Raw genomic sequence first — 27,552 nt, 5'->3', positions numbered from 1 at the left:
AAACCCATATATGGACTAAAACAAGCTTCCCAACAGTGGTATTTAAAGTTTCATAATGTTATTACTTCATATGGTTTTACAGAGAATGTTGTGGACAACTGTATATACCTTAAGGTTAGTGGGAGCAAATACATTTTTCTAACTCTATATGTGGATGACATTTTACTTGCATCTAATGATTTGGGATTATTGCATGATACTAAACAATTTCTTTCTCAAAATTTTGAAATGAAGGATATGAGTGAAGCTTCTGATGCCATTGGCATAGAGATTCACAACATTAGGACTGTCTCATAAAGCCTACATTGAAAGAGTTTTGGAGAAATTCAAGATGAGTGATTGCACTCCTAATGCAGCGCCCATTTTAAAGGGTGACAAATTCGGTTTAAGTCAATGTCTAAAGAATGATTTGGAAAAGGAACAAATGGTTAGCATTCCTTATGCGTCTGCCGTAGGTAGTTTAATGCATGCTCTGGTTTGTACACAACCAGCAGTTGGGATGCTTGGAAGATACCAAAGCAATCCAGGAATAAAACATTGGAAGGCTGCAAAGAAAATTATGAGGTACTTAAAGGAAACCAAAGACTACATGCTTACTTATAAGCATGTTGATTGTCTTGAGGTGGTTGGATATTCAGACTCGAATTTTGCGAGTTGTCAAGATTCCAGAAAATCCACTTTAGGATATGCCTATCTGCTAGCAGACGGTACTGTTTCATGGAAGAGCGCCAAAAAGACGATAATTGCATCGTCAACAATGGAAACAGAGTTTATAGCATGCTTTGAAGCAATATCACAGGCTATTTGGTTAAGGAATTTTATCACAGGGCTTCGAATTGTGGATTCAATTTCTAGGCCATTAAAGGTTTATTGTGATAATTCGGCTGTAGTTTTCTTCTCTAACAACAACAAAAGTGGCAGCCGAAGCAAGCATATTGACATAAAGTATCTTGTTGTTTGAGACCGTGTTAAGAAGCAAGAAGTCAGCATTGAGCATATTAGTACCGATATGATAGTTGTAGATCCCATGACTAAAGGTCTTTCTGTAAAGGTGTTTTCAAAACATATTGAGGGCATAGGATTGATTGGTTAGCTCAATAATTTTTCTAGTCGTTGATTTTTTTTTTTTTTTTGATTATTATTAGTGAAAAATATCATTTTGTGCACCTAAAGTATTTGTGATGCTATGCAGTCCATTGGGACTATTGGTCCATAAGGATCATTGGACCCAAAATAACTTATTAGAAGTTATTCATAAAGAATGACACCGCATCAAGTTGAGGGTGTGATACAATGTAATACATGGAAGGAAATACTCAATTGATAGAGTATAACCGCCCTGATTCGTGTATTATAACTCTTATAAGGTTTGGGTATTTTTGTTTAATGGGAATAATTAGTTTGTCGGTTGCCCAAAAGTTAGCAAAATGTGGCACATGTGCCAAGTGGGAGAATGTAAGTATGTCTCCATAAAGTAGCCCACATTCCACATTAGTTTTATTTAGTATTATTATAGAAATATTATTTATTTATATATATATATTTAATCAGTATTATTTGGGTAACTAATACCCACTACCCAATATGGTGGAGTCATGGGAGTTACAACTTCCCGTGGGCAGTTATTAGGAGTTATAATGGATTATGGGTCCAAGCTTATCTATATATATGCCTGTGATTGCCATCAAATACAGACGTTTTTGGTAAATAGAATAGGCTTGAAACTCTTTTCTCATATGGTTCTGTGGAAGTGTTTTGAGAGTGTTTTGTTTATACATTCAAGATTTGGCCATCCAAGAACAAGGTTCAGAGGCTTGAACATCATGCCAGAAGGTATTCTTCTTTCTGAATTAATATTATTTTAATTCTCACACTAACTTTCAAAGAGTTTCACAACCATTTAAATAAGATATTTGACTATCCTCATAGATTTGTTTGACAAAATGGAGCCATGTGAATGTTCACGCCATGTACATATGATTTTTATTTTAGAAATCCTCATTTTCATTTTTGAATGACAAATTATGATGTAAAATATCATATTATTCATATATATATATATATATATGTATATATTATTTTTATTTTAGAAATCTCTACTTTTGTTTCTGGATAAACATTTGAATTTAATTTTATGGGTTGCTTAATAATCCGGGGATGTGAAATACACATCAAGTTTGTTTTATAAAACTACTTTAGTTTATTAATATTCACATCGTATGGATTTTGATTGTGGGTTTTGTTCACATTTCATATTATGAAAGCCTTTTTTATTTTGCACATCCTGGTCTGTGTATGTGTTCACATTATATCATTTTGTTCTTAATATGGTATATGAGAATATTCACGGCATGAAAATTTTATTGTTCACTTGTATGGTATAATGTGAATGTCCACATTTTGGCTATCTTCGTAGATTTGTTTGACAAAATGAAGTTATGCAAATGTTTATACCATGTATTGGATTGTTTTTTGATGATGTTTTTTGTTACTGTTTATATTATGTGAATGTTCATATTCTGTTATCTCCATAATTTATTCTATAATTATATTTATGTGAATTGTGGACAATGTAACCTTAACTGTAATTGTGTCTTAGTTTGAATAATCACATTAATGTGAAAATTCACATTATGCTAATTGTCATGGCAAGTAAGATTTTGTATGTTACATTCAAATCATTTCATCTTATTCTCAATATATCTCGTGTGAATGTTCATACCAAGAAAATTTAACCATATATTCATTTGCTTAAAAAATTTTGACATGAGTTTGGTCAAATATGTATGTGAATATTCGTGTCAATGTTTTGTTTCAGTGTTCTATACTTTGAAATCAAATGCAGTGATGTGATCATGACCTATGTGAATGTTCCTATTAGCTGTTGGGGTATATTTCCTTAGTGGAGTATGAGACCCAATTGGTTTTGGAAAAAAAGTTTAATTTGGTTTGGTATTAGTTACAATATATTTTTATATGTTATATCTAATTTGTGGAGACCTAATTCAGTTTGATAACAACTAGGATTTTTGATAAAACAAACCCAAGATTTAACAATATATATATATATATATATATTGTTTTGTGTGTTTCGGAGTGGTGCGGCAGCAGTGGCTTAAGATTAATATTGATTGAAATCAATTCGGTGGAGTGAAAAAGTTTTGGGTCAAAGAGGCTACTTTTTGGCTGCTGAGTTGCTTCGTTTTATTGGTTACTTTGGAGTATTGATTTGGTATTGTGTTCGATGTTAATTTGGTTTGTTATTTTGGGTCTTCTACAATTCTGTTTTGGAATATTTTTGTTCATCTATTTGGTGAGGGCTTTCCTCTTGTTTATTTATGATTATTTAGAATTCACCTAAGGGTGGTTTGTGAGACCATTCGTGTCTTGTTTGTAATCGTTTGGAAACTTTTTGATTAACAGTGGAATCGGTTTTCGATCCCGTAGACGTACCTCACATTGAGGGAACCACGTAAAAATTCTTATGTTGTTTTTTATTTAATTTTTCAACATTAATTTTTATTCCCATCGATTGATTTACTTATAGGGAATCATATATTTTCCCTAACAACTGGTATCAGAGCTTACAATTTATTTGAGTTTATTTATTTGTGTAAATCAATGGAGAGGAATGTGGGTCGTATGTCTAGCTTCAATGGAAATAATTGGGTAACTTGGAAAACTAAAATGGAGGACCTATTATTTTGTACAGATTTGTATGGGCCTATTGAGGGTGATAGTGGTAAACCTGTGGGTATGAAAGATGATGAATGGAATAGGCTTAATCGAAAAGTCGTTGGTGTTATTCGTCAATAGATTGATGACAGTGTGTTTCATCATGTTGCTACTGAAACTTTGGCACATGATTTATGAAAAAAATTAGAGAGCCTTTATGACAGAAAATTAGCCACAAATAAAGCCTTTCTGTTTCGTAAGTTGGTTAATTTAAAATATAAAGATGGCAGCCCCATTCCAGAACATTTGAATGAAATAAAGAGTATTGTTAACCAACATGCTTCTATGAAAATTATTTTTGATGATGAGTTGAAGGATTTGATGCTACTTAGTTCTTTGCCCGAAAGTTGGGAGACTTTGGTAGTGACGGTTAGTAATTCGGCACCTGATGGAGTTGTCACAATGGGCCAAGTCACTAGTAGCATGTTGAATGAAGAAACTAGAAGAAAATTAGTAGGTTCCTCTCATTCAGAAGCATTTGTTGTGAGAGGCCGAAGCAAAACAAGGGGGAGGAGTAAGACTCCTCATGATCATGATCGAAGCCGTGACAAATCAAAAGATGGTGCTTTTTTTAAAAAAGACATTGAGTGCTATTCTTGCCATGAGAAATGGCACATGAAACGAGAATGCCGAAAGCTCAAGAACAAGGAGAAAAGGCGTGACAAAAGTGTGGATAAGAAGCAAGAAGACACAACAGCAATTACTACCAATGGTGATCTCATGGTCATTTGTGAAGATGATTGTATCAATTTAATGGGCCAAGAGAGCAATTGGGTGATTAATTCTAGTGCTTCTTTTCATGTGACTTCTCGAGTTGATTTCTTCACTACCTACACTAAAGGAGATTATGGTTCTGTTAGAATGGGTAAGGAAGGTTTGTCCAAGATTATTTGCATGGGTGATGTTTGCTTGGAAACAAATTTAGACTGCAAATTGTTGCTTAAAGATGTCAGGCATGTTCCTGACATTCGCCTCAATTTGATCTCTATTGGGAAGCTAGATGATGAAGGCTTTAACAACAAATTTGGTAATGGAATATGGAAGCTCACAAAGGGTTCTTTGGTGGTGGCTAAGTGCAAGAAGACTCATACACATTATTCGATGCAAGGAAAAATTTGTAAAGGTGTTGTCAATGCACTTGAAGATGATACTTCTACTGAATTGTGGCACAAGCGACTTGGGCACATGAGTGAAAAGGGGCTACAAGTTTTGTTCAAAAAAGAGCTTCTACCCGGTTTGAAAAGTACACATCTTAAAACTTGTATTCATTGTTTGGCGGGTAAACAACATAGAGTTTCTTATCATAAAAATGTTGCTTTTAGAAAAGAAAATGTTTTGGAGTTGATTCATTCGGATGTTTGTGGTCCTTTAAAAGTTAGAACACATAGTGGTGTACTTTATTTTGTTACTTTCATTAATGATTATTCAACGAAAGTTTGGGCTTTTCTACTAAAAACTAGAGATCAAATTCTAGAAGTATTTAAGCATTTTCAGGCCATGGTTGAAAGAGAAACAGGGCAGAAATTGAAGTGTATCTGATCAAACAATGGTGAAGAATACATTGGGCCATTTGATGATTATTGTCACAGCCAAGGTATTCGACACCAAAAGACAGTTAAGAAGACTCCTCAACAAAATGGCATTGTTGAGAGGATGAACCGCACCATTGTGGAAAGGACAAGATGTTTGCTTTCACAAGCTAAATTGCGAAGATCCTTTTGGGGTAAGGCAATGAGGACATCGGTTGACATGATCAATTTGTCTCCTTCCTATCCTTTGAATGGTAATGTTCCTGAAAGAGTTTGGACTGGCAAAGATGTGTCTTATGAGCACTTGAGAGTGTTTAGTTGCCGAGCTTTTGTTCATATTCCAAAGGATGAGAGGTCCAAGCTTGATAGTAAACCAAGACAATGTATTTTTCTTGGCTATGGGCGTGATGAGTTTGGTTACAGATTGTGGGATCCGATCGACAAGACAGTTATTCAAAGCCGTGATGTTGTGTTTCTTGAAGACCAAACAATTGAAGACTTTGGCAAAGGTGATCAACCTGAGCCAAAACCTAGTGATCTCATTGACATGGATCCATCTCTTTCATCTTCAGTTGATAATGAAAATGGGGGAGATGTGTAGCCACCTACTGAAGATACAGAGGATGATACTAATCCTAATAAACTTGAGCCAGAAATTGAGGAAGAGCATCCAACTCAAGAACCGCCACCACAACTTGAGTTGAGAAAATCTATAATGGACTGACAACCTTCAAGAAAGTGTCCTCCCAATAAATTTGTATTGATATCCGATCAAGGGGAGCCTGAGAGCTACCAAGAAGCAATTGAGCATGCAAAGAAAGATGATTTGAAAAAGGCCATGGAAGAAGAGATGAATTCCTTACTAGAAAATCACACTTATGATTTAGTGAAGTTACCTAAAGAGAGGAAAATTCTAAAAAATAAGTGGGTTTTCAAATTGAAGAATGATAGCAAGAATCTGAGGTATAAGGCACATCTTGTTGTAAAAGGCTTTGGGCAAAAAAAGGTATTGATTTTGATGAAATTTTCTTGCTAGTTGTGAAGATGCCTTCTATTCGGGTTGTACTTGGTATGGCTGCAAGTATGAACCTTGAAGTTGAACAACTTGATGTGAAGACCGCATTTCTTCATGGTGACCTTGAAGAAGAAATTTACATGGAGCAACCGAAAGGTTTTGTGAAAAAAGGGAAAGAGAAATTTGTTTGCAAATTGAAGAAAAGTTTGTACGGCCTCAAGCAAGCCCCATGGCAATGGTACAAAAAATTTGACTCTTTCATGATGAATAATGTTTTTTCTAAAACCACCTCGGACCATTGTTTGTTTGTGAAAAAAATTTCGAATAGCAAATTTATTATTCTTTTACTTTATGTTAATGACATGTTAATTGTGGGTCAAGATTCTACCATGATAAGCAGGTTGAAATTGGAGTTGAGCAAGTCTTTTGTTATGAAAGATTTGGGACCGGCAAAGCAAATACTTGGTATGAAAATTGTTCGTGATCGCAAAGAGGGGCTGATTTGGTTGTCTCAAAAAAGCTACATTGAGAAAGTTCTTGAGAGGTTCAACATGAATAAAGCAAAACTGTTTAGTTATCTACTTGGGGGTCACTTCAAGCTTAGTTCGAATCAATGTCCTACAAGTGAGAAAGACAAAGAAGAGATGTTGAAAGTTCCTTATGCTTCAGCAGTTGGTTCTTTAATGTACGCCATGGTTTGTACAAGGCCGGATATTGCTCACACCGTTGGTGTGGTGAGTCGGTTTCTCTCTAATCCCGGTAAAGAACATTGGGCAGCGGTAAAATGGATTCTAAGGTGTCTTTGAGGGACTTCGAAGGTGTGTTTGTGTTTTAGGGATGGTAAGCCGATGCTTGATAGGTTCACGGATTCTGACATGGCCGGTGATGTTGATTCTAGGAAATCTACTTCGGGGTATTTAATGACATTTGCAGGGGGAGCTGTGGTATGACAATCTAAATTATAAAAATGTGTTGCTCTCTCAACTACCAAAGCTGAATTTATTGCCATTACAAAAGCTTGTAAAGAAGAGTTATGATTGAAGAAATTTTTGCAAGAGTTGGGTTTAAAGCAAGAAAATATGTGCTTTATTGTGATAGTCAAAGTGCCATTCACTTGAATAAAAATTCTACTTTTCATTTGAGATCGAAACACATTGATGTAAGGTATCATTGGATTCGTGATGTGTTAGATTCGAAATTGTTGTAACTTGAAAAGGTTTACATATATGACAATATTTCTGATATGTTGACTAAGATCTTGTCGATGGACAAACATTTGAAGTGTCGAACTTTGGCGGGTATGGCTGATGTCTCCACCTAAGTCGGTAGGGGGAGAATTTTTGGGGTATATCTCCTTAGTGGAGTATGAGACCCAATTGGTTTTGAAAAAAGAGTTTAATTTGGTTTCGTATTAGTTATAATATATATTTTTATAAATTATATCTAATTTGTGGAGACCTAATTCAGTTTGATAACAACTAGGATTTTTGATAAAACAAACCCAAGATTTAACAATATATATATATATATATTGTTTTGTGTGTTTCACAGTGGTGCGGCAACAGTGGCTTAAGATTAATATTGATTGAAATCAATTCGGTGGAGTGAAAAAGTTTTGGGTCAAAGAGGCTACTTTTTGGCTGCTGAGTTGCTTCGTTTTATTGGTTACTTTGGAGTATTGATTTGGTATTGTGTTCGATGTTAATTTGGTTTGTTATTTTGGGTCTTCTACAATTCTGTTTTGGAAGATTTTTGTTCATCTATTTGGTGAGATCTTTCCTCTTATTTATTTATGATTATTTAGAATTTACCTAAGGGTGGTTTGTGAGACCATTCATGTCTCGTTTGTAATCGTGTGGAAAAGGTTGACAGTGGAATCGGATTTTGATCCCGTGGACGTACCTCACATTGAGGGAATCACGTAAAAATTCTTATATTGCTTTTGATTTAATTTTTCCGCATTAGTTTTATTCCCATCGATTTATTTACTTTGAGGAATCATATATTTTCGCTGCATTAGCCACAGCTTTGTTTGAATATTTGCAATCAAGTGAATATTCACACAATTTTTTATGTCCAACTATTTTTCCCCATCTTCCGATCCTCTCTTTAAATTTACAATACTAAACTTCACATTATATGATTTTGTGAATATTCATAATAAGAAATCTACAAGATTTCTGAAAAATAACTACAATTTTGAGATACCTTTCTTGTATCTTTCTAGAAAGCTTGCTGGGTAATATATAAGAGGTTTTCCTTTCTTGACTTAGTTTTTGTGCTTACCGTTTTAGTTTTTCACTTTGAATTTGTATTTTTGGAGTATGACTGAATTAATTATTTCACCTTGTAATAATCATAATCTTCACTTTGTTGAATCTCCTGCTCCTGCATCTACAAAGTTCAAATTGACATCATTATATATTATAATCTGTCCTAAAAAATGGATCGTTTCCAAAATGGAATACACGATAAATATATGAATATATTGTATACATTGTGGGATAAAGTGTGAGAAAATATCTATGAGGACAAAATTGTTCACAAAGACCACAAATATAGAAATTAAGATTTGGTGAATTAAATCTCCAAAAATAAGACTTAATAGAATACAAAAAATTGGATTACAAATACATGGAAGCAAACTTTTCACTAAATTCCTCTTCTGTTTTTCATGAGTAATAAATTATATATAAACAAATATATAGAGACTTTTAATACAAAATAGGCATTTTATTCAAATTCAAAAATTAAACTTAGTTTTCAAATCTAATAATGTGGAAATCAATTAAAATATCTAAGGCAACTTTTTTTCTCATCTATTCACTAATCATCAACCAATCATCTCATTTATACATAATTGAGTCTAGAAAATGAGTTTGAAAATTTAACTTATATGTTAGGTTTTTATTCTTGGCAACCCTATTTGACAAAACTCCTTTAAGTTGTATTTGTTTTCGAATTTTTTATTTCAGTGACCATATGAGTGTTTAGATGTGAATCCAACCCGAATCATGCCTTGCAGATAAGTTTGTGGTTTGTGGCATTTAATTCTTTCAAGATTGCCACTTCGCTAATTATGACGGGGATCGAGCTGCCTGGTCAGCTCGTGGGGGTCGAGGGGGCAGTGCCCCTTGGCGGGTCTGGGGCAGCGCCACGGCGGGGTCGAGGGGCAGCACCCTCGAAGCAAAATGCAAAAATGCATTCAAAGTTGTCTGTCCGCTCGAGCAAAGAATGCTGAGTTCCAGAAGTTTGGTGAGTCTGCAAAAATACTGTGATCCGTGTTTTTACGCTCGAGCGTACATCCTGGTTTGGAACACGTCATATAGTGTCCCCACTCGAGCGTCCATTCCCACGCTCGAGCGGACCCCGCGATTTCAAATTATATAAATTCGCAAGTTGCTCCAAATCTAGGATTACTTCTCCAGATCTTCTTCTTGGGTTCTAGGGTTTATATCTGGGGATATTTTGCTAGTTTTCTTTGATATTTTGATTGAGTATTCAACTCATGATTTAAAGAGTATACATCAAAGGATTATTTGTTTGTTCTACACAAAAGAGAGAGTTGTTCTTCGGTGGATTCTGAAGAATTCGAGCCTGAAGCTTTGATCGATTCTGTAGTGGCTTATCGTCAAGACAATTCCGAGGTGAAGATGGGGTTGGAAGAGGCACATATAGGTTGGTTCAATTCAGGCGTGGATTCGCTAGGTAATTAAGAGTATACCTGTGTAATTCTTTTATATCTTCTTAGTGGATTGTTTTGTGGCTGTTGCCCATGATTTTTTATAACAATTGGAGGTGCTCCAATTGTGGTTTTTCCACGTTAAAATCGTTGTGTCGATTTGTCTTGATTGTTTGATTGCGATTGTTTTATTGTTTTAAATTGATAGATAATTACAAATCAATATCTAGCGGATTTCTAGATTTTTCATTATATATCATTGTCCATAAAATATCTATAAGCATAAAATTGTTCACAAAAGATCTCAAATATAGAAATTAAGATTTGGTGAATTAAATCTCCAAACATAAGACTTATTAGAATATAAGAATTTGGGATACATGTACATGGAAGCAAACTTTTCACTAAATTCCCCTTTTCTTCATGAGTAATAAATGATATATAAGCTGATGTATAGAGACTTTTAATACGAAATAGACATTTTTATTCAAATTCAAAAGTTAAACTCACTTTTCAAATCTAATAATGTGACAATCAATTAAAATATTTAAGGTAATTTTTTTCCCATATCTTCATTAATCATCAACCAATCATCTCATTTACACATAATTGAGTCTAAAAATGAGTCTGAAAAATGAACTTATATATCATTATCCACAATAAAAAAAATTAAAAACACACACACACACAATAGCATAAAATGAGAGAAATTATCAATCTTAGATTAGTAATGATTGATTCCTGACCTCCCAAATGAAGAGCATAGTGGTGGCCGAGCTAGCAGAGTTAGTTGCCAAATATTTATAATTACTGATGAAATTGTCATGTATAATTTATTTTCATTCGTCAAATAAGCAACAAAATTATATTTTTCTTGCAAAATCATTATAATTAGTGACAAAATGGGATTTTATCTTTAATATTCATCGCAATAAAATATTCTTATTGTACTACATTGAAAATTTATTATCATAAATTTAGTATTTTTTTTCTTGCAAAATCATTATAATTAGCAACAAAATGGGATTATATCTCTAATATTCACCGCAATAAGATATTTTTGCTGTACTACATCGAAACTTCATTTGAATTTAAGATTTTTGTTGCAAACTCATTGTAATTAGCAACAAAATGGGATTTTATCTCTAATATTCATCACAATAAGATATGTTTGTTGTACTAAATTGAAAATTCATTATCATGAATTTATGAATTTTTTTCCCTTGCAAATATTAGGGTTATTTACACAGAGACTCCATAAATTATTAAGAAATATCACTTTAACCCCATAAACTATTAAAGTGTACAAATAGACCCCCTAAACTATTGAGAAGTATCATTTTGACCCTCTGTACTATAAAAGAATACAAATAGACCCCTAAATATTGACATTTTTCGCTTTGATCCCTTCTATTATTACCCTGTAAGTTAAACCAAATTTTTAAACATTTTTTTTATATGAAAATACCCTTCAACACTCTACATATTTACTGTTTCATTATCATTGCTTTTTAATTTTTTTTAAATATAAGAATTTATCCATTATTATTGTTTTTCATTATTTTTTTTAAATATTCTTTGTAAATATATTTTTGCAAAAAGAATATTTAGAAAAACAATAATAAAATAGAAAACTGAGGAAAATTGAGAAAAAGTGTTGTTTGGTGTGTTATATAGAGTGTTGAAGGGTATTTTCGTCTCAAAAACGTCAATGCAGTAACAGAAGGAATCAAACTGAAACATGTCAATAGTTTATGATGTCTATTTGTATGTTTTTATAATTAATGGGATCAAAATAATAATTCTCAATACTTTAAGAAATTTCTATGTAAATACTCCAAATGTTATCTAATTCCAATAAGATATTCCAATGCATCACAATCATAGTCCGAAACTTGAATTTGTATCAATTTTTGTATAAATGTAATGCAGGTTTTTTAAAATTTTATTTCATGTAATGTTGCTCCTTCCACTATCGTTTAACAATTTTATTTTTTTAATATTAATTTAAATTAAATTGATTTAATTTTTTATTACCTTTTAAATATAAAAATCACATTTTCATCGCTGTAATAAAGTATGAAGCAATACTTTAAGACCACGTTTGCTTGGCGAATTAGGTTGGATGAGATTATTAATGAAAGGATAGTTAATGAAGAGATTGTTAATGTTGGAATTGTTAGTGGGAGGATTAAATAAAAATGTGTTTGTTATGTTGATAGTGTTGGAGATGATTAGTAATGAGATTGTTAAATTATTTTTATATAAAATAAATAAAAATTTTATTTTTATATTAGAAAAACTAAAACGAATAGGTGCACTTAATCAAAAAAATTATATAAAATAGATTTAATCCACTCACTATTTTTCTAATCCCATCTAAAATCTAGTTAAGCTAATCCCCCTATTGAGGGGAATTACTAAGCGCATCAAACTATTACTGTTGGAACAATCTTCTATGTAAAGTAAATAACTTGAAACCAAATCAAACAAATAAAATAAATTGCTTACAGAATTTATTTACCAAAATATATAAGTACAAAAATAGATCAAATCGAGTGTGTGACACGCTGTCCTTAAGACAATTCGCCTGCTTTGGTGCTTACGAATAAATGACGGATAAATGGGGTCTATCTTTCAGGAAATAATGATCTTTACACAAATTGTAGTAACACAGCAAACAATCTGTACGGCGAACAAAACCTGTGTTTTATACTCTCTGAATTTTCCCTAAAACTAATATGAAGAAAATCAATGCACAAAAGCAAAAACGGGAAGCAAGATAATTTTTCTAGATGTTAAAAATGCTAGAAATGGTCTGCTTTTGAAGATAGATTGGTGACCAAACAGATCTGTCCGAATAGGTAAGAATTTCAAATGAACAGATCTATTTTTGAAATGAACAGGTGCAGTCCAAATTTGAACAAATAACTGCTGGGTAGTTTTGACCTGTTGGAAATTGTTGATAGTTTTAAATCTATTATAGGAAGAACTGAATTTGTCCGGTGCAAAAACAGGTTGAAAACTGCTTGGCCTGGTTTTGGGAAAGACATACTGGTTGGAAGCAAAAAATTTGAATTCAAAAACTGGTGCAAAATTCAAATTTTTCCTGTAAGAATTTTTGAAAAAATTCAAATAAATTTTGTTCAAAAAATTAAAGTTAGGACAGACCTGACCCACCACAAGCACCCGGCACGGCACTACCCGGCCGAATAGACGGCGGCAGTGCGCGTGTGTGTGGTGGTTTGAACTAAGGTTCACTTTATCCATAACTCCTTCCTTCTACAAACTTGGAGTGCCGCTTGGGGCCCAACCTAAGTGTTGCCACCTAGAACTTATATACACACATAAGCTCTCTTAAGTTTCCAATGTGGGACAACCCTTGTGTAGACCGCCCCAAACTCTCTCCACGCACCGCCCTTTTCGGAGAGGGCGCGAATTGGGTTCTAGCTACTACAGTTCGAACTCCTGTCACGGTTTTGAATCTAATCTCACAAAGTGCAATGTAAGACTGATAAATCGCCAAAGAGTCAAATCCGGAAAATAGTTTTGGAAAATCGGATTTTAAATCAAATTATGCCAAAATTGGACTGCTTTGCCAGATTACAGAGTCCCCACCTGTGACAACCCTCACCACTGATTACTGCTAAACTGTGACTGAACATGTTAAGTGACTGATTAGACTGAAATTCTGAACTGATTGATTGAGGGTATTAGTTGAAATGCATTTTTATCTGTTTGACTGTTAAATGATCTGCTCATGTTTTATGTTTTAAACTGCAAATTGAAGGCCTTATCGGCGGCCGAACCAGAAATTGATTAGTGTTTTGTGCTAATTAGAATTTATGTGATTTTATGGCATGTTTAATTGAAATGTGATTTGGTGTGAGTGAATTAGATTAATTATTGATAAATTACATTAGTTGGCTTATTTACCCTTTTGTCATTAAGTGACCATTTCCTACAACTTTGACATGGACTCAATTGTTGCATTACAAACACCATCTCACCCTTTTGCATCTAGAGCTAGCCGACTAGAGAGGGAGAGATAGGAGATAGAGTGATTTCATCTTGTTTTGGCTTGGAGATTAAGAGATTTGAAGGTAAATTGCATAGTTGAGCTTCTACACTTGAAATACAAGGTTTAAGGTAGAGAATTCAACCTCCCATTGATGTATTTATGTATTGTCATGCATGGTTCATGGGAGTTTAGTGATCTAAGTCAAGTTTTGGTCTAAAAATGTTGAATTGAAGCTTAATCCATGCATGCATGTACATGCTCTAGCATTTTGAGGCTGTTTTCAAGAGAGATTGTTACATTCATGTTCATATCTTGAGTATAGTTCATGAATTCATCATGTTCTTAAGGAAATGGACTCTTTTGAACAAGTATTTAAAGCTTTAAAGTTGTTTAATTTCTTACATGTTGCATACACTTCATGTTCTTGAAGTTTTGTTTGAAAATGGGTTTAATTGACTCACCTTTGGGCCTTGATTTTACAAATTGAGCTTTGAATCATGTTATACTATGAATTTACAAGTGTCTTCCAGAAAATTGGCCCAAAAGGACCGAATTTGATGCATTAAAGTTGAGTTTTGAGCTTGAGATTCAAATCTGGAAATTCTAGATTTTGGACTCACGCTCGAGCGAGGAACTCCACGCTCGAGCGTACGCCTTGTGTTCATGCAGTCCACTCGAGCGAGGAAAGTGGCGCTCGAGTGCGAAATGCGTGTATCCAGTACTTTGCATGTGTTTACAGTCCGCTCGAGCAAGAGAGTTCACGCTCGAGCGAGAACTTGTGTCTCACGCTCGAGCGTGGATTGAGCGCCCGTCAAGCGTGATTTTTGTGCATCCAGTATTTTTACTGTAGCTTACAGTCCACTCGAGCGACGGAAGTCACGCTCGAGCGGAGCTCCTTTGTCTGCATGTCCGCTCGAGCGTAGAAAGCCACACTCGAGTGAGACCCCTATTTTCTGAAAATTTTGAAAAGTGTTTTTAAGTGCATCTTTGCATCCTCATTCCATCCTAGGCATTCCTAGGCCTAGTTTAAGGCATCTTAATGAGGATATTGATGTAGAACCACACTGAAGCAAATTAGGGATTAAGTTATTACTTCCCAATTGTGTAGCTTATTGTATGTTCATCCTGTAACTGTGTAGGGTTGGCATCCGAGGACGCGTACTAGCTCATCTGTAGCCCAGAACTCTGTGAGTAACAATGTTGTAAAGATATGTTCAATCATGAATATTTTCTGAATGAACAACTGTACTGCTTTCTGAAATGACATTTCTTACTGAATGAATGTTTGTCCTATTTGTGAACTGTATTCGTGGCATCCATAGTAATTTACTGTTACTACTACTGTTGCAGAGATCTCTGTCAGTTCCCATGTTGGAACCACTACTGTTTACTGATATGATGGCCATCAATTGACTGTTTGGTCTGATAAGACCTACTGTATTGTTTGCTATTGGATGTACCACTTATGACTGCTATGATTGAATAACTGATATACTGTTTAAATGACTGTTTTAAATACTGAAAGGACATTCATTCTTAACCTCTTTACGCATATGTTATTCACTGGGCTTTAACTCACTGCTTATATATATATATATATATGTAGGTGTATAGGTGCCAGACCGTTGCTAGGAGCATCGGGCTAAGCTCCCGTTTTGTCAAAGCCAACCACTGTGCCTCACCTCAAGGTTCCAAGTCCTTCAAGCTAGGGCTTTTGGGGGTGTTTGAGTTTTCCCCTCTTTTTGTATCTGGTTTTGTAACATTGTATAGACTGAATGACATGTGTATCTATACTGTATTGTTATGGTAGGGATTTGGTCCCTAACCTGAATACCTATATATGATGTATGCACATACTGTTTTGTTTTTAATGTGAATATGTATGAGAAGTCTTTTTGGCATACAGACTGTCACAGCTCATTGGACATCTTTTAATTATTGTTTTGGCTTCCGCCAGCCCTTGTACTCTGTATTAATGTTTTACTGTTAAGTAGGCTTTTGGTAATCTCGGATTACTGGCCGATTACGATGCTAAACCCATAGGGGCGGGTTTGGGTCGTGACACCACCTAAATATTTTAATTTTGAAAAATTTAGAAAACCCTGACTCGTGCCAAAGGCCACGTGTCCGTCATCACCAAAGTTGTCTCGGCTCGGGAACTTGGGTACGAGAGGGGAAAGTCCTGAAATGAGCACCTCCGCTCGCCCGATCAAAGATCGGCCTCTACTAGAATGATATGCTGTTTTAAAAACACATGTTTTCTTGTTCTGATTATTAGCTAACTTACTACATGATTCGCTCAGCATACAAGTATAGACTCAATCACGCAGTTTGGAACAAAACAACTCATGTTTGTTTTTGAAAATGGTTTGAAAGTGCTACTCGCAAGTAGGCTAAAGCACGGATTTGCCACCCTCAAGTGGGCTTAAAATAACATGATTTTGCCACTCCGCAAAGTAGGCTTAAAACTCACAATCATCGAGTTGTTCCAATTCAGGCAATCAAGCCTTCACCCACAGGCATTCATGCAGTTTATCAAATAAGCACATATCCTCATGGCAAGCATGCTATCATGGCAACACTCACACTCATGAAAGGATGCTAAAGGATAAACACTTATAGTGTACTCCGAGCCAAAACAAACGCTAGTCAGAAATCAATGCATGATCATAACTATACAAGATGCCTAATGCAACACATGCAAAATGCAACTAAATAGGCTCGACTATCTAATCATGGCATATGAATGCAACACTTGATACATGTATTCAAATAGGAATTGAAATACAATGTAGTTTGAATGATGAGCCGAGCGCAGTTCATGCAAGACAAATGGATAATGCATGCATGTAAGCATAATGTATGCTAATTGAAATATGCCCTAAGCTAACTATCAAAAGCTGATAAGTAAAAGGGAGAAAGAAGTGGGGTTTGGAAGGCATGCACACACACACGCACCCTTATTACAACATTTGCCCTCTCGACGGAGGGTCCAAATGAATTCGCGCTAAGCTAAACAACTAATCTAATTAAGCTAATTAGACTAATTATTACAACACTTTAACTAATTAACAAATTAATTAAATAAATTACGAAACCAAGCTAACTAACAAGTAAAGCTTTAAACTAAGTTGCCTCAGCAAGTTGAAGAAGTTGAACATGCATGCTCGCATTCGGTTTCTCGCCCCGAAAAGCTCTCTGGTTTGCTAGGCTCTGTTTGTAGGGTGTCTTCAAGAACTTGCTGCTGGATCTCACCAAAACAAAGCTGGGGAGTGCACCAGTGGCCTACCGGCCATGAGAAGCTTCTATCGGCCACTTGCTGGCCAAGGATGGACCACTGCAGACCAAACTGCAACAGAGCACAAAACAGAGGAAATAGAGGGTCTCTCGAGGGTATGTGTGTACCCTGCCTCTCCTTATCACCTCAAAGCATCAAGGGAGAGGCACTATTGGATCCAAAACCATGAATCAAGCATGCAATGCATGATGGCCAAAGATCCAATCTTGCACAAATTCAATAAATGCAATACAAACAAGACTCTAAGACCACGACCTTATCATTAGAGGATCAAAGGCAATGGAGACAAAGGGAATTGGCCCATTTTCTTCACTTTGAGTATGAAATGGACCAATTCACCTTGTGTTCAATATGACGTCCGATTGAACACCATGCAAGGCAAACAACATGCTATGCTTGGCATGAAACACAAGACTCTAATCATGTAAACAACACATGCATGACATGTTAAGGGACCAAAACACTAAGGCTAGTGAAGAACATCATGCAAGAGGCATGAAATACATAGCCTAAACAACCACACTAGCTCTAGACAGAGCTCAAACATGCCAAATCAGAGGCTACAACATGCTGAAATTGAAGCTCAAAGGACTAGACAAACATGCATACATGTTAGGCCACAAACAAGGCATAATACACAACCCTCAAAAGCTATAAAGAAGTGAAGTATATGAGAGTGTGACTACACTATATGCACTAAAATTACATGTCAAATGGTGCCATATCATGCAAACATCACATGCACAACATGTTAAAGGCCCCAAAACTCAAAGCTAGTTAAGGCCATTTACACTACAACCATACCAAGCAATACTCAAATGACTTTAACCACTCAAAACAAACCTAAGGCAGGTCGAAATAGTAGCAAAACGTGCTAGACCTGCAGTATAGATGGCTAGAAAAATATGCTTAAGTATTGGCTCATAAACAAGACATGATGCTTAACTTCTCTAAAGTATTGAAAGAGCGATACATATGAGAGTATGACAGTGAAACATGCTCTAAAATCACATATCAAATGATGCCATATCATACAAACAACCCAAGCAAAGCATGCTAGGGGACTCAAAACACAAAGCTATCAAAGCCTATCATGTTATAGCAATACAAAGCAAACCTCAAAGGGCCAAGACCACTCTAGACAGAGGTAAAGCAGACTAAAACATGAGTAAAAGCATGCTGCTGTATAGCCAAAATAAGCTTGAATGATGGGCTAGAGTAGCAAGCATGCAAGGCTAACAAGTAGGATTACACTACAAGTGTATGAAGCATGCAAGAGGTGACCAAACCAGCCAAAAATAGAGTTATAGTAGGTCCAAAAAGTCACAAAAAAACATGCTCAAACTATGCCTCAAGAAGGGAGAAACACATGCTCATTTGGTAGGCCAACAGCATATGCTAACAAGACAAGAGGGGAGGGACCACCCCCTCCTATTTGGGACCTCAAAACAAGTTTTTCACCACTGAAATTCCTCTGGAATTCAGTGGTTTTAAGGCCAAAAAAGAATTGTTTCAAAGGCCTCAAGAGAAAGCACAAAGCATAGCAAACAAGCCACAAAAGAGAGGGGGGGACACCCCTAACCCCAACAAGGCCTTAAACCACTATTTTTAATTCTAGGCTAATAAATGGAATAAGAACACATAACGTTTCAAAATCGGATATCATGGTTAGTAGAGGCCGGTCTTCGGACCGGGCGAAAGGGGGTGCTCATAGCTGACCTTCCCCGATCGTACCCAAGCTCCCGAGCCGAGACAACTCCGGTGATGACGGACATGTGGCCTTTGGCACCGAGTCAGGGTTTCCTAAATTTCCCCATTTTAAAATATTTAGGTGGCGACTCTGTATCTGGCAAAGCAGTCCATGTTTGGCACTACTTTTTCAAAAATCTGTTTCTCAAAACGATTTGCCAGATTTGGACTCTTTGGTTCAGATTAAGAACCGCGCCAACAAAAATCGCGAGTCCGAACTGTAGTAGCATAAGGCCCCCCCCCGACGCAGGTGCGTCTACAGTTTCTGGCGACTCTGCTGAGGAATTTTAGAGAGCTTGACTCGAACTCATGATATCCTGTTTTGATTTCATTTATGTGTTTCTTTGCATTGCATGTGCATTGGTGCGCCTAGGAACACAGTGTTTGCCATCTGCCATTCCTGAACGGTTTGCCGGAGGCTTGTCTTGTCAAGGCATGTCCATAAGGCTGACCGGCTATGGGCTCTGACAATATGGGAACACAAACCCCGGTTTACCGGGGCACCCTTTTGACCATTCGACCTAGTGCATATTCGGAATCCATAGTGACCATTCCAAACTAGGACAGGTTGCTTACCCGATGTTAGGTTGTTTGAGAACCGTTGTGTGCGTAGTGAAACCCTAGCTCCTGACAAAATAGGACAGGGAAACCCTACCCCAACATAGGGGTGTTTTTGTTCTCTTTACTTGCTATGTGCTTCTAGAATGTATTTCTACAGGGAAAGTACATGTCAGTTTGCAAGTTTGAGTATCAGACCTGAGGACACCAGTATCAGTATCAGTTATGAGAATCAGTTATCCGCGGGTATCAGGGTTCAGTTTTCGAAAACAGTGATTTCTGGGAACAGTGATCAGCAGTAGGGTACAGTTGTTTGGCTACACCCGTGTTTGATCAGTTTGGGCTGAAATGCTGTCTGTTTTTCCTTTCAGTTCAGAGAGTTGCAGAGTTGATACAGAATAGCCAGTGTCTCCCCTTACTGAGGCAGGATTTATGGCGGCACAGAATTCAGAAGAAGTTATGGTTATGACGGCTGCATTGGAGCAGGGGACCGCTCCGCAGAGTGAGGCCAGCATCAATATGTCACATCCACCCAGGTCGCCCGTTGTGCACCCGGTCTGGGCTCCCCAGTTATACCAGGCTCGTGAGCCCACCACCTTTGAATTGATGGGGATGATAGGTGACCTCCAGAGGTCCGTGGCCGATCTGGCCTATGGAATGTCGGCTTCACCGCCAGCGGCGCCATATGCCGAGAATTTCATACCACAGGAGCCCCCGCTACTGGGGCGGATTGTGATAGAGCTCAGCCAGCCAGAGGTGGCTTCCAGCTACAGCCTCAACATGCCAGCACCAACCCAGACCCTTGATCAGGCTGAGGCTAGAGGAAAAGACAAGGCAAAGGTAGATGCCGATCCTATTGAACAACTGCTGTGGGCAGTCGAGGCTCTGAAAGTCAGAGGGATGAACAAGCAACAAACATCTGCGATCGTGACCAAAGCTGTGGATGATGCTTTCCCCACTCCAATCAAAGGCAGTTCAAGCCAGGCAGAAAATCAGGATGGGCCCCGTCATGCCCAGACAATTCCTGTCATTCCCAACCCTGCACCGGGAAAGGGTCAAAAGGCCAAGGCAGTGCCAGCCGACCCTTTCGCTAGCGCTTCTGGCAAGAATCCTCAAACTTCAAAGTACCTGCCCCGAGGGCGCAGGGTCTTTCACGACCTTTACATGCCTTTGTCTAGGGCATTACTAATATTGGCGAAGAATGGGCATCTTAAACCTTTGGAGCCTCGGCCACTCCCTAAGAATCTCCCCGCCACACACGATGCTACCTTGTACTGCGCGTACCACCAACAGTCCGGCCACAGTACCGATGGTTGTTCCCGCCTTCGTCATGAAGTGCAAGATTTGATCGACAACAAGGTTATCCTCCCACCCACCTCAGCCAAGTCCGTTACCACCCAGTTGTTGGATTTCGAGGGCTCAGATACAGCGAGTATGTAAAGTGAACCGCCTGCGGGCGACATTTGGTATATTTTGGATGTAGCGTCTGGCACGCATTTTTGAGCATCGGTGAAACTGAGTTTTGTAAATCCTGGCTCGGGTATCGAGTCAGTCTTTTGTTTTGAGTCTGTCTCTTTGTCTTGAGTCAGTCTTTTTGTGTCTTGTTGTATCGAGTCAGTCCCCTTTGTATATAATACCAGGTGATTCTGGGGTTGTTGTCCCGAACACCGTTTTGTTTTGTAATTATTTGTTTATGTTTTGAGTCTGTTTCTGCCGAGGGGCCAGTTGCACCAACAAATCCGAATGAAACAGCTGTTGCTATCTCAACTTCATGCTTGCTTTCAGCATAAGTGCCAGAGAATTTGATTGGGCTGACAGTACATCTCGCCTGCTCTCCTACGCGCCAAACTCATTGCATTAACCTAAGTTTTTCAAAAAACAAACCTTTTGAACACTGCGGTGATAAAAACGAAGAGGAAAGAATTCCTCGGGTTTTGCAAAATTTTGATCATTGTGAGAGAAAGAGAGGCGTGCTATGCCTTTTTATGAATGAAACCATGCTTGTCGGCGTGAGTACTGAGAAGGATCCTGGCCTGATCCAGATTGGTTCCACACTATCTTCGGCGCGAGCGATTTGTCGCTTTCTTAAAAACTCTCAAAAACAAATGTGTTACGCGGCCCTGCGAAGACCTGTGTGGAATCGCTCTTGAGATTGCGCAGCCTAAGATCGCTCTCAGCCTCAAGATTCAACCCGCCCGCTTCGAACCTTGAACCCGTTCAGAACATTCAAACGGCCGACTGTCAGAGAAGGCCCGTATGGCCAGTTTCGAAACAGCCCTCGAGCAAGAGGCACCAAAGCCGAATCGGAAGGAGTAGATCTCGCCGGAAGAAGCTCGTGGAGCAGCCATGATGAATTCTCCGCAAATCATTGCAACAGTCGTTCTCCTAGACACAGAGGAGCTTCAACTTCAAAAACCATTCAGCATGGACTTGTTACACTTTTACCCTTTGAGAGGCTCGCTGGGCCGAAAACCCGGAAGGGAGACCCAGGCAAAAGTTAGAGCAAGAGAAAAATACAAAAAAGCAAAAAAAAATACAAAAAAAAAAGAAGAAAAGAAAAGAAAAAGAAAAATGCGAAAAACAAAAAAGAAATGAACAAAAGAAAATGAAAAGAAGCTCGCAAGGTCGAAAACCCGCATTGGGCGCCTTGGCAAAAGTGAGAGCAAAAAAAAAAAAAAAAGTGAAGGTTAAAATACCCGAGTGTACCTTAACCGGAACTACGTGAGGCTTGATTCCCATGCTTGGGATACATAGGCAACTTCATCATGAAGTCCAGCCGCCAACGCTTTCATAGCGTCTCAGTCTATGCAATGGTTTTGATTTCATCCCAAAGTCTAGTTGCCAACACCCTTCAAGGTGATTGTGTCCATATATGTGTTGTGACCGTCTTCGTCATCCCTGTGTCCGAGAGTTCGACCACCGCCAATGAAGACTGTCTGCGGATTGCTGCGGCATCATCCCAAACAAGGGGCAACTTTCCATTGCCGCGAGCCGCCGTGAGCCGCCATTCAAACCAGGGGCAACTTTCCGTTGCCTCCCACCCCCTTCAAACCAGGGGCAATTTTCCATTGCCTCCGATCCAAGGTTGCGCATCTCAAAGAGTAAGTTCCATGCCCGTTGAGCATTAACTGTTTGAAAAATAGTTTTTGAAAGTTTTTACTGAGGCTGACTATTTTCTCGAAAACTATTCCATTTTCCAAAACTGGACCATTGTCTTGGACCCAAAAAGGAAAATTTTCAGTGCTTGCAGCCTGACTCGCATGATTTTTTTAAATCAAAAATCGAACGAGTACGTTAATACGACTCTCATTCTGATCAAACTTGTTTTAGTAGAAAGAAAAAACAAAAAATGGTTAAAATGATGAATTAGGGGCACAGTTGAGTCAGGCGCTCTGTTTCCCCCGTCATCAACGTACTTGCCAGAAGAGCGCTCTATCCGTCAGAAGAAATAGCTGTAAGCTAACGGTATTGAGCATGAACCCACATCTTTCTATTTATCCATCAATCACCCTGGGGAGGGATGAAAAATGAGAGAATGAAGAATAGAGAGGTGTAAGCTGAGAGAAAAGTGAGGAAAAGGGTTTTGAGAGAAAATCCGAGCTCGAGAGTCGAGCGATGTGAGAATCACAAATCAGAAGGAGGTGGGAAACAATACCCAGATTGAACTGGCTCCTCGTGGTCCGAGGTCCCCCATCTTCGCTAATGCGTCTGTGTGTCGTGTCTCTTTCATTTGACGGTCTCGTCTTTTGTTTTTAGTCTTTCCCGAGCGTGTCTCGTTGTGTTTAGGTTGTGTACCTCTTTGTTTGAGTCCTCCCCGCTGTGTTCAGTTGTAGGCTCGATACCCCGGTTAAGAAAACCCCTTTTCTGAAAGTTAATCGTTTATGCTCAGAATGTTGTGCCATTCTCTAAATCCGATTGTATTTCAACTCCGGCTAGTTTCACCGCTGCGGTCCGTCTTGTCAGATTGGGCCGTTTGTTCAGAATTTGCTGTATGCAGGATGAACCGAATGCTGCGTTATGGGCTGTATGCAGATTAATCCCCAACAGAGCAAGGGCTGTGTGTCCAGAATCAGGCAGTGGGCTGCTTGGGTTATTTTGCTGTTGGCTGTTTAGTTATCTGATTATTACAAGTGCAAGTGTTCAATTTTCAGACAACCAATCAATTTCATTTACATTGAGGTGTAACATGATGGAATGCGACGCAACGCATGAGATATGTAAATGTAACACTTTTTAAGCAAAAATCTGTTCATTTCATAATCTTTTTTAGGTACAAAGTTTCGAAGAAAACAAAATCTGCCTGCGGCAGTACAAGGTAATCTGACTACCAAGGAAAAGGAAAAGTACAAGAAAGAAGAAAAATAACAAAAATCCGTATTTGTGTCGAGCACTCCAAGGGCCGTCAGTCTGTCCTGGTCCTCTTCCTGGACGAAGGTCCAGGAGCATCATCAGCATCGTCGTCAGAGCCCGAGCTAGAACCACCTCCGGACTCCTCCTCCGATGACTCGGACTCCGCCTCTGACTCCCCGTCATCATCATCATCCGGGACTGGAGCTCGTGAGCTACTCTCGACATGAGTACGCCCTGCCTTGGAGCGGGGGAATACTCGGCCCTCCTCATCTCTCCCTTGAGCCGGGACAGAAGGTCCAGCTGGAGCACCTCCTGCCATGGGAACCTGGAAAGGAGGCTGAAAAAGCACATAAAAGGGAAATGCATCAGTATACTGTAGACAGTTTATCAGTACAGAATGCAGTGTATGAGTACAGTATGAGAATGCCGTGAGCAGTCTATCCGTGCAGAATGCAGCATATGAGTACAGTATGAGAATGCCGTGAGCAGTTTATCAGTGTAGAGTACAGTGCAGAATGCAGTGTATGCAGTGTGTCAGATGCTGTGAGATCAGTGTATCAGGTGTTGTGTCATGCATCAGATTATGTGAAGCAGTGTATGAATGGTTGAAGCCAGTGTCAGAAGAACATACCGGTATGCTGTAGAGGGCTAGGAGGTCAAATGTCCGCTGAAGCATCCCCATCATCGAGGTATTCATTGCCAACGACTGACGGGTGTACTCAGAAGAAGCCTGCAAAAGTATCAGATGCATCAATATTCTGTGGAATATCAAATAAACTGAAAATGAATGACTATACAAAAGTGCAGTAATACATACCGGAGGTAAGTCGGGGACACCGACGAACTCGTGATCAGCTGACGGGGGAGCGAAGGGGATCTGATAGGTCGCCCCACCCTGCCCCTGGAAAGTCAGTACAGCAGGCAGGGCGGGCCAGCCAGTCCCCCGTCCTCCCTGAGCTCCGCCCCTGCCACGGACTCGGGCCCTCCTCGCAGCCCCTACTCCAACTCCCGCTCCGACCCCAGCCGCCGATGCCACAGGCCTGGCCCCCTCTGCTCGACGGCCGCTCAGGGTCGCATCAAGTACGTCTGCACGTACTCCCGATAGTCGCCGGTGCCTCTGAAGCCGACCTCCTCCCAGCCAATGGTGTGGTCGTCCATCTGCTCGCTGGTGAGCCTATCGGTCTCCCTCATATCCGCAGGAGGGTGAACCGGGACTATCTGCTCAGGTAACCCCAGGGTCTGGCGTAGGAAACGCTCACCCAGGTACCAAGCCCGACAGACCGGGCCCTCCAGCAAGATCCGGAAACGAGAGGTCTCATCGGCACCGGCAAACCGATCTCGAGTCACAGCTGGCAACGGAGCCCACGGCCGCCAAGTGATCTGAAAGTGACAGACAGTTTGTTATCTACTATTATTGAAATATGCAGTGGGAAAGCGAAGCTTAAATGAACTGCAAGTAAAACATACCTCGGTCGGGGTAATGGTGTCGAAGTATCGGCGGAAAAAGCCGAAAGTCTCTCGCAGCCGCCGAGTGCATCTCCCGTCAAAGCGCCGTGAGAAGGGGACGACCGGGGGAGTCTCTGTGACTGGTACAGGGGCAAGCCTAGGAAAGTAGGCGTAAACCCACAGCTGCAAGGTAAATACCAGTGCATTTATCAGAAAAAAGCAGAATATACAGAATAAAGCAAAAATGCCAGAGCCGTGTGTTGTGCAGTGTATTGTGCAGAGTGTACAGTGTGAGCAGTGTATAGTTAGTGTGAAACAGAATGTATGTGTGTGCCGTGTGTACAGTATACAGCAAGTATAAAGCAGACTACAGTGTGTGCAGTGTACAGAGTACAGAAAATATCGGACAGAAGTGAAAAGCGGAGAAGAAGTGTACCTCCCAAGCCCGCCAGTAGCCTCCGAGCAACTGGCCGCTGCTGCGCGAAGCCGAGCTCATGTACCCGTAGAGAGTGGCCAGAGCAGCGCCACCCCAATCATAATGCAGGATGTCCCGCACATCCACCAATGTGCTGAGAAGATAGAGAGGCACGGTGTTCGCCCAATCGGTGAAGATGGTAGTCCCGAACAGGAACATGAGGAAGCCGCGAGCATACCTCTCCACGTCCTCCTGGGTCATCTGCGCCTCCTCCTCCAACACGGGCTGAACCCGAAACTGTACCTCGAACCAGGAGTACCGCACGAAGCCTGGACGAGCAAGAGGTGGGGCCTCCCCCAGTAGATGGACCTGAGCGGCGGTCCACTCATCCATGTCGATATCGAATGGGATCGGATCACCCCATACCCCGATGCCAGTGAGCATCGAGAAATCATAAGGGGTCATCGTCATGTCCCCTGCAGTGGAAAAGTGAAAAGAATCCGTGGTGTCCCACCATCTCTCCGCCAGAGCGGCAAGGAGAGGTCTGTATGTGGAGAGCCTGGAGAGTCCTCGGCAGAAGGCGCCGAAACCCGCTCGATCCACGATGCGTCGGACCGCGTTAGGGAGCTCATCGTACCACTCCCGAGCGCCAGTATTCCCATACCCGCGAATGGTATGGGAACCCTCCTGTAAACAGAAAATAACAATTGCAAGACAACATTCAAAATGCAGTTTTGAAAAAGCAGATGAAGCATGTGTGCAGGTTTGTCAGATTCAGACAAATACTGGGTGCCAGTGTGTATGCAGTGAAATACAGTGAGTGCAGTGTGTTTGAGTGATTCAGGGCTAGTGCAGTGTGTGTGCATGTGTCAGTCTCAAGCAGATATTAGTTGTATGTATGTTTACAGTCAACTACAGTCTACGGTATATCAGATTCAAGCAGTTAAAGAGTACAACTAACTATGACAGTTTTGTATCCTACATTGCGGGAAGTAAAGCAGAAGAAAGAGAGTTACCTCGGAAGTGCCGAATGAAAGGTGGGCGGTAGGCTCGCGCAGTAGTAGCTCAGGTGCCACGTGCCTCTCGAAGCTCCGGAACTGACACAGGCCGTCGGGGGGCAGAACATGGATCGCCGGTCGGTACGTCGCCGGGTCGAACGGGCACTCGCTCAACGGTAAGAGCTCGACCCCGGGATCCATCTCGTGGTCCGGGGGAGTCCCGCCACGTGGAATGTCGTCTGCCATATCGAAAATGATGAGAAAATGGCCGGAGGAAGGAAAACCGGGCCGGAATACGAAAAGTCAACCGGAAAGTCAACTCCCGAGAGGGTCGGAAATGGCCGGGAAGGCCGGAATGTGAAAAGGCACGGGGATGAAGAGGAAAACAAGGGGAATAAACCCCGAAAAGGCGGGAACGCCAAACGAGGCACCGAAACAAAAATGTGATCGGTTGAAAATGTCCGAAACGCGAAGGAAATCGCGAATCCGACGACGAAATGGGCATAGAACGCGAAGAAACGGGCGAAAAATGAGAGAAAAACACTCTAAAGAGAGAGGGTGAGAGTTTTCGGCAGTGGAGAAGTGAGGAAATAGGGTTTGAAGCCCTATTTTAAAACACCCGAAGTGAAAAGTCGAAACTGCGCCGAATCAGCAACTGTTTGCCGGTCGGCAATATTTTGTGCCGGCCGGCAATATTTTGTACCGATGGACTTATTCTGCAGCCGGTGGACAACCGATGGCCTCCCCTTCCGGCCA

The 27,552-nt window shown here is 39.7% G+C and overlaps 2 pseudogenes; one reads left to right on the top strand and one right to left on the bottom strand.

The window, feature by feature from the left end:
- Positions 1-331: 331 nt before the first annotated feature.
- LOC145820488 (secreted RxLR effector protein 161 pseudogene) lies at positions 332-961 on the top strand (annotated as a pseudogene).
- A 7,655-nt stretch (positions 962-8,616) lies between these two features.
- LOC145820485 (nicotinamidase 1-like) overlaps positions 8,617-27,552 on the bottom strand; it is a 51,007-nt pseudogene continuing 32,071 nt past the window's right edge.

Source organism: Camellia sinensis, chromosome 1, assembly GCF_055761805.1.
Source record: "Camellia sinensis isolate YWXY chromosome 1, ASM5576180v1, whole genome shotgun sequence".
NCBI classification, from domain to species: domain Eukaryota; kingdom Viridiplantae; phylum Streptophyta; class Magnoliopsida; order Ericales; family Theaceae; genus Camellia; species Camellia sinensis.
This window is presented reverse-complemented; position numbering and strand designations above follow the sequence as displayed.